General features: G+C 46.9%; 1 protein-coding gene across 3 annotated transcripts in view; it reads right to left on the reverse strand.

Moving 5' to 3' along the window:
- Positions 1 to 12,872, reverse strand: part of AHRR (aryl hydrocarbon receptor repressor) — a 793,419-nt gene that overhangs the window by 431,021 nt on the left and 349,526 nt on the right. The window lies entirely within an intron of this gene.

Consider the following 12,872-nt stretch of genomic DNA (forward strand, 5'->3'; position numbering starts at 1 on the left):
GGATTGGTGAGGGGTTTGTAGGTGTCATTGATGGGTGGTGTTTAAAGGTGGTGAGTTTTTCTATAGAGTTCAGTAATAGGTGGAGTTTGGGAGTGGTAAAGGATTTTGAAGTGTCAGGGATGTGTGGGAGTTAGGCATAGAAGTGGATTTTTACGAATCAGAAACGAGTGGAGTTTAGCAGAAGTAAGGGGTTTTTGGGTTCATGGAGGGGTGGAGTGTAGGGGTAGAAAGGGCTTTTAGGGTTTAGGAATAGGTGCACTTTAAGAGTCGGGGATGGAGTAGTGAGGGTTTTTTAAATTTCTGGGATGGGTGGAGTTTAGGAGTAGAAAGGGCTTCAGGAATGGGTGTAGTTTATGCGTGGTGAGGGATGTTTAGGGGGCATGAATGGATGGTGTTTAGGGTTTGTGAGGGGTCAAGCTGGATGATTTTTATGGGTGGTGAGGGGTCAGCGAATTAAAAGCATCTGAAGCAATTGTTTGACAATGTAAATAAAAGCTGTAAATCTGAAATGAGCTTCCCTGAAGTAAAGCACTGAAATAAATACCTCCAACAAAACTATTTCTGAAAGTAAGAGCTGCAACTTTTGCATTAGGTAATTCTAAAAAAAATCATAGATTTCCATGTGTGCATCTAAATCGGTAGATTTTACGCTGATATTGGTAGATTTTGAGATAGGTTTAAGCTGCAAATGCACCTTAACTCTTCTTTTGGTACGTCAAGAAATGCATTGCTTGACATGACTGAAAAATTAGGGTGCACTTTGACACCTAGTTTGCACACTTAGATGAGCAGCTTTTGCCACTAAAGTTCGGAGTATAAATTGGGTGTGATACCTGTGGATACCTTAATTCTGGGTTTGTAGGCATTCTCCACATTCCTATTCCCTATCTCCACCTCTTGAAACACACATTTTCACTCCTAACACACTGGACACTGAAGCAGCTGTAGAAGAAAAGAGTATCCAGCTACTATTACAGCGCCGGATCTGGTGTCCAGGCTGGTCCAGTGACTTGTACTGAATGTGCCCAGTTGCTGTTTCCCTACACCTATCACTTAAAGTGGCACCTACACTTTTAGAAACAGCTTGCAAGGTGGGAGGGAGACAACACAAATACCTCACTTACAGGGCCATCACCAACACTTTTTGTACTTCATGTAACCGGTCTTGGAGATGTTGGAGGTCAGAGCATCACAGTTGGAACCTACTGCTTTGCTTCAGACAGATGCCCATCAGAGCCAACAATGACAACCAGCATAACACTTCTCAAATTGCTAAGAAATAGACAGAGATTTGGAAGAGAGATTTTTCAACCTATCTATGAGGTGTTGGTCTGTGCACAGTCATGTAAAAATATCAAGTATATCTGCCTATGTGTGTAATTATGTATAAGGATCTCTGCATCACAAACACTGAGCTGTCTTGCATAAAGTATAGATCCGTGACCTGAAAGTTACACACTGTTTTCCTCAGCAAGCACATTGACCCACCATGCTGTTTAATAAGTCAAATCCATAACCACATTGCATGCAGATCTTTCAAGCAAGCGTTTTACCTACTAGGGTTATTTTACCATTATTATACCTTGAAACTTACTATATTCACCAAGACCTCTGCAGCAAGACGTCTTAACCCCTTAGGACATCTTCAACTACAAGTCTGTGCATGACTCATTAATAAGCTAGAGAGCATCTTTACTATCACACTTGTCATTGTAGCATTTTTTCTGTGACACAATTAAAACAAGCATTGGCATAGCCAATAGGTCTCGCTTTTGGGACCTTATAAGTGTTTAGCCATGCAACAGTTGCATAACTAAATACGTATAAGGTCCAAATAGCGAGTGCCACCATTACTACATAGAAGTAATAAATAGGAAAAAAAAGCAAAGAGAACATCAAAGCGGCCGTGCGGCCGCGAAAGTGATCGCGATCAAAGCGGCTCTGCAGCCGCGAAAGTGAGGCGCGCGCGCCCGCGCACATGCACTGTAGCTCTAGGCTACTGTGGTAGCACTTTTTTGAGCCCTCACAAAAAGTCTCGCCAGACCAGCGCATGCGCTGGGTCAGGCGAGACCTAAAAATATATAAACTGTCATCCACTCCATTCCTTATGACACTGCTCTTCATGACTCACTCCCTCTGTGCTGCTATCCATAGACCCCACAATGTGTGAATTCCCGAGGTACACTGATGACATTTCTGTAGTCCTAGCTGGGATTTAGGACAGGGAAAATAATCAGATCCTGATTCTGTGAAACTGAATTTAGAAGCGCAGACCGGAGAAACCTTACTTTTTGTGCTGTAAATTTGAATTAGGACCACAAAATAAATTGTGACTCAGACCCTCGTACATATCTATGGCATGAGGTTAGCTAGCAATGGTGCAGTAGCACCGGGGCCTAGCAGTGCAAGGCCCTACTTCCGTCGAAGTATGACGGTTTTTCATTACTAAACAGGTGGTGGGAGAGGCATTTTTTAGGTCTCGCCTGACCCAGCGCATGCGCTGGTCTGGCGAGATTTATTGAGAGGGCTCCAAAAAGTGCTACCAGGCCAGCCTAGAGCTTCAGTGCATGTGCGCGGGCGCGCGCGCTGCGCTTTACCGCGATTACTTTCACTTTTGCGGCCGCTTTGATGTTTGATGGTGATCGCGATTGCGATCACTTTCACTTTCGCGGCCACACGGCCGCTTTGCATAGCCAATAGGTCTCGCTTTTGGGACCTTATAAGCAGGGCCGGACTGGGAACCACAACCGGCCCTGGCAAAGTGCTCGGCCGGCCCCCACCCCCCAGCGGGGGTGCCGCCGAGCTCTTTTCCAGGGCCGGTTTTCGGCCGATTTTGTTACAGGGCCGATTTTGCAGCTAAGCTGCAAAAACGGCTGTGAGAAGTTGGCCTGGAATATGCTGTTCACTAGTTAAAGTGACCACCTTGTACCATGCCAAGCAACCCTTATGGTGTGGTTGTAAGTCAACCTTTTCGGACTAGCTGCCCTAGTGGTAGCGTAGGCTAAGCAGTCTTTGAGGCTAAACTCGTTAAAGCGTGTTAAGCAAGCTGTTTTACCATATGTAACCCCCCTTTATACCAATGCAAGGACACCACACAGATATATATTCAAAATATATATGTATTTATTACTCAAAGTATCCCCTAGACTCTTTATGAGCACAGGAGCACAAATCGTCAAACAAGAAAATATTACGATATACAGAAGTTGCACTTTATATGGATAGGCCCTGGTGGCCGATCAAACCATATACTAAAATAGTGGTATAAGTACCACGAACAGGAAAGGGAAAAGGCCTAGGGCCTCTAGAATCGCTGGGCCTACAAGGAGCTAACTTCAGTTAGTGACCAGGAGGTCCACGGGTCGCGTGTGCAGTGAGGAAAGTTACACGTGGGCTCCCATAGGTTTTCAATGGGTGCGTAAAAGTTCAAAAGTTACTGCTAGAAGGGTCTTCTGGATGGACTACGAACTTAAGACTTAAAACACAGACACTAGAGATGTTTCTCTACACTTGGGCACCGGAGTGCCAGCGTTACCTCACCCACAGGAAGCGGGTGCATAGGTCTCGAAGTGCGTCGGGTTTCGTCTATCTGTTCAATGGAGCCTGATGACAAAGATGCTGCAGGCGGTCAGTCCAGAAGAGATGCGGTGGATCCAAGAGTGGATCGGAGTTGTAGAAGACCTGAAAGCAGAGGGGACAGTGTTCACAGTCACTAGCCAGTGACCGGCATGGCACCAGGTAGGTACCAAGCGATGTCGGGTGCAAACAGGTGATGAGGTGTAGCTTGTCTCCGCAGCCACGTGGTCCCTGGAGGTCGACGACGTCCAGGAGTCGGTTCACGAGCTGTCCCACGCAGGCTCTCGCTGTCGGCGGTGTCGGCGACTCAAAGGAAGCAAACAAGCCTTGGCAAAGGCAGAAGTCGTGGAAAGTAAAGAAAGCTGATTGTTCTGACCAGCAAGGTCAAAGGGGCTGCTCTTTTGGAGAGCAGCTGGGGCCAGTCTGGAGCAACCAGACCAGCATCGTTGATTTCAAGTTTCGTCGCCAAAAATGGCCACTAGCCAACGGGCCAGGGACCGGGCAGGCGCGTCGAGATGCAAAGTGCAGAGGGGCCCCACGCAGATCGTGGAGATGCTGGAGGGCTCACCTTTGGTGCAGATGCTGCTCAGGTGTTGGGCTTCTCAGGACCCAAAGCACAACTTGGAGGGAGCCTCTGTTGTCGCGCTTGCAGCTTGTCGTCGGTCTTTCAAGATTGGCTGGCTCCACGTATCTCGGTGCCACCACGGGTTCCTTCTTTTCAGGGACTGTGGATCGGGCTGTGAGAGGTCTGGAGGTCCAGGTCTTGTCAGGCTCTGGGCTCGGGCTCCGGCGGGAGGCGGCGGCAAGGCAGACTTCAAATAGCTGGTTGGTGCTTGCGTTAGCAAGATGGTCACTCCCTGACCATAGGGGAGATTTCCTTCTGTCCTCTGTGCAGCAGAGCGTCGAAGTTCCCGTCTTCTTCTTGTGGTTAAGTTGATTCCAGGATGTCTGAAGTCTTAGGACACAGCTCCTACCTTTAAGCGGATTCTAGGGGCCGGACTACCTGCTAGGTCCCTCCCTAAGGGTGGGACCAGGAAGGGGGGTGGTTACACCCCCAATCCTTTGTCCAGCTCGCCCCAGGTCCGGGGCTGGTGTTCCCCAGGACCGGTTTGAACTGGCATATGCACCGAGGCTCCTTGTGAGCCTCAGGCATGTCTGATTCTATTCAAGCCCTACCTGACCAATACACAAAATCCTGTCTGGGGTGGTGCTCGCACCTCCCCTGGCAGGAAACCCTTTGTCCACGTCTCCCAAGCTGGAAGGACTCCCAGCAGCAGGAGGGCAGACTTGTGTCTGTGGTGGCAGCATCCATTTTGTGGAGCTGAGGCTATGTCTGATTTTACCCGGGTTTCAGGTACTGTACATGTCGTGTCCCTCTAGAAGGGTGGAATGCTAACCGCGTCGCCAGAATTGGCGAGGGGTTAGTATTCCAATTCGTATGACACCTTACTCGACATGTTTTGATAAAGCCAAACCAAAGATAGCATTTAACCGCGAGGTTCATAATGCATTTAAGAGTATATGGTATGACGATATCTGGAAACGGTAGAAGGAAGTTGTTCCAACCACTGCAGACAGGCTCAGCTCATGCCAGAGCACCATCTCACATGGAACCAAGCACTCTGCCTTCAGGATTGTTAAGGCCTGCCATAGGAGTGACTTATAGGTTAACATGTGTCCCATTTAAGGTTAGGTATAGTTATACTACACCTAAGTAAGAGGTGGTTACACCAACTTACCCCAGCTGAGTGATCAGCCAGTTGTGTCAAATTGCTAGGCCAGGCCAGGGGTGGCATAATACATGCTGCAGCCCCTGGTAGGCCTTAGATACACCAATGCCCTGGGTACCTAGTGTACACTGGTACAGGGGCTCACAGGGTGATCCAATTCCAATTGGTTATGCACCTAGGGTGCATAGTGTCAATTTAGTTAGAGAGAACAGCAGGCTGGGGGTCTGATTAGCAGGCCCACAGCCTCATTATGTCAAAAACCAGTGAAGCAAAACGCAAAAATTTGGGGTGACCATAGGATAGCAGACCCTACTCTCCTACAACGGCCCTGTAACAAAACCGGCCCCCAGGGGCCCAAAACCGGCCCCCACCCGTGCGGCGTACCGGGGCATTGCCCGGTGCCCGCTACGTCCAGTCCGGCCCTGCTTATAAGTATTTAGTTATGCAACTGTTGCATGGCTAAACACTTATAAGGTCCCAAAGGCGAGACATATTGGCTATGCCAATGCTTGTCTTTACCTGCGTTAAGACCCATGTCACCCTTACTAGTTACCTCACTGATCTAGACGTGACGCAGTACAGGTGGCTCGTTTGAGAACTGGTCGTATGAATTTGGATTCCCATGGATAGACAATAGACATATGTACAAATGCGTCCCCTGCCAGACACTACTGCACCACTCCTCTTTCTACGTACAATAGCTCGGCGTTGTAAAAAAATAAAAACACATGTACACTGGCTCTGGAGGCGGGAGCTTGGCAGGCCGCCATCCCTTCAGACACAGGAAGCCCCGCCCCGCTCATCCTTCTCTCGGCGGCGCAATTCCAACAGAGGCAAGAAACACCGGAGGGAGAAACCGGCGCTTGTTTCTGCGGGGAGTGGGGCGCGGGGGCGGGAGACGGCCCTCGCTCTTGGCTGCCAGGAGCCTCGCTGTCACGCAACCCAAGCGTCTGTCAATCTTCCCACGTGCCTGACGGGGGCTGGCACCCGTTCAAGACGTTGCGTGCGAGCAGGCCGGCTGCGTTGCCTGACCAAGAATTTCATAATAACAACAGCTGTTAAATATTGATGATTCCTGGCAAGTCTTGAATGCTGCTCGTGAAGGTTAAGCCTGCATGTAATGGAACCTAATTCCTCATTTATATTGTATCGCGTATCCGGAACCGGCTTTTTTTAGGCAAATTGGCCCAAAGCGAAGATCGCAAAAGATGTTTTTTGTATTTGTCTGGGAGGGGATGGAGCAGAGATCAAGGGCTTGGGAACGCAGATGGAAGGGTATTTACACAATGCGGAAAGTTGATGAATATTACCGCCCAGATAGATAATGTTTTCACAGAAATAAAGTCTAACCGAAAATTGCCATGATGACTAACTGGTTCGGTCGCGTTCCACGAGGGATGTCCTATTTTAACCCTTGCAACGCTACTTTCTAGGCATACTATTGTGATTATTCTTTAGATCTGTAGCTGGAGCCCAGTTTAAAATTGGGGCGAGAGTAGCGTAAAATGACGTAGCCCTGTGCAGAATGGAATGCAGCCCCCCCCCCCACCCACAGACTCCTAAATCTCAGAGATGTTCATATGCCTCCGGTTTATAGGGGGCGCTTGAAGTGTTACGCCCTTCTCGTGTCTGTTCTACGATGCAGAAACAGACCAATTATTAACAAAAAAAAGTTGTGATGGATGCAGGCAGCAACGTTCTAGAACATGCTGCTCACCCTCACCTCAACCCTTCAGACTGCATTGTATTTTATTCTAGCAGCTAAATAGTGCTTCCTACCTCCGAAAAGGCCCCGAAGCGCTTCCATGTGATGGAGTTGGAGTAAGGTGGTATTTCATTGACTGTTCCTTGTTGGTAAGCTCCAGCACAAAGCCCAAAGCCACTACATCATTATTTCTGCTGTGCAGTTAGTTAGGGGCATATCAACAACAACCGGCGATAATTATCTCTAAGCGCACTTAGCGCTAGGATAATTATCGCCGGCTAGCGTGAATTTTTATCGCTGAGATAGCGTGCTATAGCAACGCTTATCTCAATAGCGATCTAAATCCTCACGCTAACAGGCTAACGTGAGATTATCGCTGGAAACCCAGCGATAATCTCACGTTACCTTGTTGATAGGGACAGGCAAACTTAGCCATGATATCCTCCTTCCATAGGATATCATGGCTAAGTCAGAAAAATACCAGACGTCAAAAAGCAGCGTTAACCGCGGTTAGCGCTGCTTTTTTTGTCTCTAATAGGGTTAGCGACATTCTTGATAATAGGAGAAATGTCGCTTAGCGACATTTCTCCTATTATTTTACTCTGGAACGCCCCCTTTGCATCTCATTAGAGATGCAAGGGGAAGCGTAGAGTAAAAGGGTGCTAACATGCACATTTGCATGTTAGCACGCTGTTGTTGATAGGGTGCTAGTTTTATCTCTGCTTTTTTGGCTTTTAAAGCCAAAAAAGCAGAGATAAAGCCCTTGTTGATATGCCCCTAAGTTTGCTAAAGCGCTCTAGCTCCAACAACCTTGACGCTCAGCATACCCTAAGAAAGTACATCAAGAGCCACAAACTCAACCACTAGTGACAGCACTGTCAAATAGCCAAGATTTCCTCTTCTGACTACGACTCGCCACTGTTTTTACAAACTGTATGTATGATATATTTACATATATATTCTGTTTATTTCATGGCCCATTTCACTAAGAAAGACATTCACAATTATTTTCCTAAATAGATTTGGAATACAAAACACTTACACGACATAACCCCCCCCCCCTCCCCCCCCCAGAATATTTGAGTGAGCAACACTAAAAAGTCACATCTAAAAAGGATGTAAATGGTTGTAAGTCCTCTGCTAGAAATCCTAAACAAGATCAGAGCTGGATCTGTTAGCTAGGTCTAGGCACCTGGCGGTACGGTAACGTCAAAGAATTTGCTATGTAAATTTCATCTCAGAGGTGAAGAGAAATATATATACCATTTGCCCAGTGCTTTAAGTAGAAACAAAAGGTGGGTTGTCTCAGAAAGGGCCGTGACTAAAGAAGTGTAACTAGGAACCCTTTACAATAGGCCCCCTAAAATGTAATACAAGGCATAAGACGTGTAAACTAGAATGTACCTTGTGTCACCTGAATAGTATTTGAGTGCCTCTTGGTGTGTTTACTTTGAATGCATCAAAACACAACACAACAAACACCCTCTAAAACAAACCAGACCTACTGGCGTTGTCAATACTTGTCAGAGTTAACCGTATTCAATATCAGACAAATGAGTAACAACCAGTGGTGGCTGGTGACATTTGAAAGTGGTGAGCCGTAAAAAAAGGGTCTAAATGTGTTTTGTGTCATAGCGAGCCTGATTGACTAAAGGGGAACTGCAGGACCCTCACGCCAAGGAAATTTTGAAGAACAAAAAAAAAGGCCCAAAGGATGCAGGTTAAACCACATTTCAGAAAGCAAGAATATTTATAAAAGTAGGTAGGATATGTAGACTTGAAATAATTAAACACATTTAAAACTGTCCCATATCGTGCTTCATTCCTGCTTGCACCCGTGCCATCCATTTAGCCTGACTGCATTATTTTAAAAGAATAGGGAACATTGGCGTTAGCCGCCTGACCTTATTGCCAAAGAAAGATGAACTATATGTCACCTCAGGTCTCCAGTAGGGCCAAAGATAGGGTGGCGAAAACAGTGACCAAGTCTCCATAACCACACTCTCTCAGATGCATTGAATTAGTTATATAGCGCCACTCATACCAGTGCAGGGTGTCTGAGCACTTTGCATCACACGCATATTACACACAGACATTCAATCATACATGTGTAAATCACTGTGTAGGAAATGTTACGTAAGCCAAAGGACTAAAAGTGTAGGAGTCACATGTCATCCATACTGGTAGGCAGCATAGTTTAAGAGTGCTTGGTGTGGAGAAGCACAAACTCAGAGTCGAAAAAGAAACAGCATAGTTGGGAGTTTTCTTTAATAATAAGAATCGATTTCTAGCCAAATTAACCCTTTTTGCAACATTGATCAATGTTCTGTACTTTGCAGCGTGTATGCAGTTCTAGGATGAAAGTTAATACCTCACTATTCTATATTAGGACTAAGGACTTTAAATTATACATTGCAAGTAACCTGCTGATCTGTTTACATCTGTAATCTACATGGTACACGTTCTCTGCAGCAGGCATATTAACCCTCTGCACTAACTTCACCTAAGTCAAAACCACAACTATACAAAATGCTGATCTCTCTCTCCAGGAAGATAATTAATCACACGAGTTATCTTGACATTTATGTGAGGCCTGGTAATTGCGGGGTGAAAGAAACGCTGCAGCAGGTGCTTCAAAGGCATAATAAACTTTCAAACACGGCGCCCCCAGGATTCCAGCACCCGGTGAGGTGGCACCGATCGCACCGCACTAAAGCCGGCCCTGACTGGCATTGATACGGCACCGGAGGGTCTAAAATAGTAATGAATGTACATAACTATTTTAGGCCTAAGGAGGGCCTAAAATAGTTTTGTACATTCATAACTTCACAGTAACGGCCGGCATGATGGGGGTGGGGGTCGTCACGGGGGGTGGAGGCGGGTGGGTAAATGAAAGAATATTATAAAACACTTACCATCCTCGTCCTGCAACATCTTCTGGGTGCGTTCCAACTCCCGCTCCGTCCTGCAACACCGCAGCTTCTGGATGCGTCCAAACTGCCGCTCCCGCCGTCCTGAAGCTCTCGTCGTCATGTCGTCATGAATGAAAGGCAGCCTCCCTCCCTCCGCTCTGCCAATCACAACGCTGAGGCGCAGTAGAGAGCGCCCCAGCCGGGACCATTTTCGCTATGTAGAGTGGGCGCCGTGGGCGGTGCTGCTCGAGGGCATGGGGGGAGTGGCTTGCCCAGTGTTGTGCATACGGACTGTTTGATCGGCCCCAGGGCCGGCCAAACAGTCCCTATGCACAACACTGGGCAAGCCACTCCCCCCTGCCCTCAAGCAGGACCGCCCACCCCCGATCAGGCACTTCTGCTTTCTCGCAGTGCGAGAAGGCAGAAACATAAATGGTAGTTATTACCATTTATGTTTCTGCCTTCTCGCACTGCGAGAAAGCAGGGGGGCGGCGCCAAAACGCCCGTATGGAGGCGCCGCCACTGGTAACAACTATGTTTTTGTTGTGAACGATCAGAATTTTAAAAGTTTCAATTTTGAAAAAAGGAGATTCTGAAAATATTAGGTTGTGGCTCAAGCAATTCCAATGTCTACGGAAGGTGAAGGGAGAATCGTTCTGAGTGCCTCAATCACCCTGTTCTCCCTTTCACGTCACTTTCATCTGCAATCTCACTCTCTACGTCAGTCACTAATTAGTTTTTTCTCCCTACATCTTTTTCTAAAGTGCTCCATCTGCATGTCTCCCACTTCTCAAATCTTTCTTTTTGTTGCTGACTTTTTACTCTCTCCTTCTGCATGCACTTCCTTTACTCTCCTTAATTTCACTAGCCGCTCTCTCCCTTCCTCTTTCACACCCGCCCCCCACCAATAAACCATTTTGATCTCCTTTAGTAAATGTAAATTGATACTTGTATAGCGTACTCACCCACAAGGGTCTCAAGGCGCTTGTACAAATACCGCTGTGGAACCCATCCTGGCTTTCCCTGTGAGGTGTCCACTCCTAGGCACCCCCAAGGTGGAGGCCAGGCATCCTTAGCGTTGTGGGGGCCGTTGTGGAGATTAAGCAAGCTATTGCCCAGAGTTGCAGAGTGGGACTCCATGATTGGAATAGGCACGAAGGCGAGAATTGTCAGGTCCGTGGAATTTTGAGCCCAAGACCCGCCGAGGCAGGGAATTGAACCCTGGTCCCGGGCCAGACCTCTGCATCAGGGTCTGCCGCTCTAACCATTGAGCCACACTTCTCCACCATTGAGCCACACTTCTCCACTTTAGTGCTGTCAATATTTGAACAGCTGTGTACTGCTTTTTCATAGTTACAGACTGAATCGTAGTTACAATTGCCATAAGTGTGACCATCACTCCGTGCCCTGTCCAGAGAGGCCAAAGATTGGATGAGCTCACTCTGAATGTGTTTTTACCTAGTGACGTGCATTGTGAAAAATAAATGTGCACTGCTTTAGTAGGCCTTTACTCCAGAGCTCTCAATCATGCCCCTTGATGAATAATCATTCACACAATCAAGCCACACAGACACCTATGAACGACTCATCCACAATATGATCTAAAGAAGACAAAGAAGAAAAACAAAACTATACAAACCCAACGTCAAGGAAACTGATCTGCTCGTAGGAAATAGGGTTACATCTTCCATACAACATGAAGTAAAACATGGGAAATTTAACAGGGACTGCATTACTGACTTGAATTCCATTAGGGGTTCTTGCACACACTGTTCAGAAACAGGTCAGCACTTTTTAATGTTGAGTTAAGGGCTTCACTATAGATCCTGTTAGGTTATAGTTACTGCAAGTGCTGAGCACAGGCAGGACCCACACCACTTAAAGCCCTGCACCTGCTGACCACTTCTGTTCCATTACATAAGAGTCAGGCTCTTTAACCTCCTCCACTCTCGCTGTGAGCACTTCTTGTGTTTCTCTGCTAGCATCTTCAATGTAGAAGCTGACAACACAAGACTTGTGAGTTAAATTTCACAAGTGCTGTACAGGTTTCGGCCTACCTGCGTGCTGCTTGAATGGCCATTTGACATACGAAGCTCGTGGTAAATAATCTGGTACCGACCATTTCATATCATCATCTGCTTGGGAAAATCACATCTTGAAGCTTTATGCTGACATCCAACATGAGCATCCCATCCCCGCCTGTCCTTCTTCCTTCACCTTTGTTGACAATGAGCTCTTCTTTTCTTTAACGGACACAAGATTGGCCATTGAATCTGTACAGCAAGGAAAGGCTCCTGGAGCTGATGCCCTCCCCGGTGACCTTTATAAATCAGAGACAGACATCTGCACCCCTTATTACTTGCCTTTTCAATGGAATCCTACAGGGAGCTGCTCCACCTTCTACCTGGGTAGGGGCCCGTATTAGTCCTATATTTAAAAAAGGTGATAGGAGTGATCCGAAAAACTACAGACCTATAAGTCTTTTAGATAACTTACAAAAAATATTTTGCTCCCAGTTCTTAACCAAACTTCAGAATTGGTTAGATGAAGCAAAAATGTTGTCTCCCTTCCAGGTCAGTTTTCACCTTACGATCAGTACCATAGACCAAGCGCCACATTTTTGTCTCATAATTTGGAAATATATTTCCCTCTTGAAAGATCATCTCTACATGACCTTTATCGATCTTCAGGCCGCTTTCGACCTGGTCCCTAGACATATTCTTTGGGAAGTTCTCTGCGATTTGGGAGTTCCCCCTCATTTCCTAGATACACTCATCAGGCTCAATCAATCGAACTATGCCCGGGTCAGATGGGGCCTAGGTGGCCACCTGACAGAGCTCATACTTTTACACAAGACAGTCCACCAGGGGTACAAATTAGCACCCACATTATTCACCATTTTCATCAACAGGGTTGTTGATCATCTTAATACCAGAAAAGTTGATGCCC

Source organism: Triturus cristatus, chromosome 5_2, assembly GCF_964204655.1.
Source record: "Triturus cristatus chromosome 5_2, aTriCri1.1, whole genome shotgun sequence".
NCBI lineage: Eukaryota > Metazoa > Chordata > Amphibia > Caudata > Salamandridae > Triturus > Triturus cristatus.